This window comes from Phytophthora parasitica, assembly GCF_000247585.1.
Source record: "Phytophthora parasitica INRA-310 unplaced genomic scaffold supercont2.707, whole genome shotgun sequence".
Taxonomy (NCBI): Eukaryota; Oomycota; class Peronosporomycetes; order Peronosporales; family Peronosporaceae; genus Phytophthora; species Phytophthora nicotianae.
The window spans coordinates 679-2225 of record NW_008649693.1 but is presented as its reverse complement, the minus strand read 5'-3'; positions in this window follow the sequence as shown (position 1 = coordinate 2225).

Genomic DNA, 1547 nt, shown 5'->3' with positions numbered 1-1547 from the left:
CGATCGTCCTCAACAAGCTCTTGAAAAACCTCATCCCAATGCTCAAATGGATCTTGGTCATCATCATTCTCGCTGACTTCTTCATCCTCACTTCCAGCTTCTAAATCGTCTGCCGCATGGTTACTCTGGCTCTGGGCATCTGCGAACAGCGAAGACAGATCACGACGAACAGAAGGATGATGACCAGGGGTTCTTTGGATAGCTAAGCCGAGTTGTTCATCGCCACGGCGTTTCCGAGGTGGAGAAAACAACTCCATCACCTTTTTGAGCTCGTTGGGATCCCCTATACGGCGTTAGGTGCTTTAGATTTGTTGGCTTGGTCTCTGCCCCCCTCACGTCGGTCGCGGTCTCGTACTTGGCCCCGAACAGCTGCAATCGTTCTTGCTTTTTCGGAGTTCATCTTGTTTCGCCGAGCAGAGTGAATGAGCGCCAACACTGAGAAGTATCGCTCGCAGGTAGCTGTATTTACAGCCATAGCCAACACAACCAGCGCTAGTTCGGGAAGCTCAGGCTCCAGATGAGCTCTCTCTTTTGACGACTTCGCTTCCTGCCAAAACGCTGCCAGGGGTGGCGTTGCAAAATTCTCAAAATTTGCTAAGGAAAATGGTGTGTACGCTCCTCGCATCCACTCGGACATTTCACCGACAATTGACCGCGCATCCCGATCGAACGGCTTCCTATAGTACGCCAAAGCAAAATCCCACATCCTATTTGCTACTGACCCATGAAGCTCCTTCAGCAACTCTCTATTGCCAGGGTGAAGCACAAACGCTAAGAGAAAGAGAGGGAGCTCGCAATCGTTCCAGCGTTTTTCCAGCAGCCCGACCAGCCCATCACTTATCGGGCTAGCGACGAACTTGTCATATAGCTCTCGAAAACACAAGACGACATCCGCGAACGTGTTGTTATCACTTTGTAGCATGAAGGAGGCAAAACACAGTGGGCGAATCACTTCTTCAGCTTTTTTAAGCTCCGACCAGAACGCTGCGTCTTCGAGTATTATTAACTTATCTGGCAAATCATGCGCGTTCTTGTTCGTCACTTCAAAAACGCTTAGCGCAGTGCGGACCCGCAAAAGCAAAGCAAAGCAGGACTGCATTGAATTCCACCGTGTTGTACAGAGTGGTATCAGCTTCCTAGTAGTTCCATACGTTTGAGTCATTGCCTTTTCCCCCAACGGTAGCCACTTTGAAGAGGAGGCATTCATCGTCTTCACCACGTCCAATGCCTTAGCTGTCGCGCTCCGAAAAGCTGTATTAAGTACTGCTTTGACCAAGTTGTTAACGGCATGTGCAAAGCAGCGCACGAACACGACGAAGATCTAGTATACGCCGAGCACGCGAACATTGACCGGCATCGTCCGTTACGACTGCATCAATGACCAGCCCTCGGCCTGAACTTCCAGCATGATTTTCTCCATTTGCTCGGCGATGGCTACACCGTCGTGTCGGTGGTTTGTAGGATATAACCCAAGTGCACAAACGTTCCCGTAGAGCGATAACTGGCAACCAAACAGGTGTGTCTTGGATATATTCATCCAAACATAC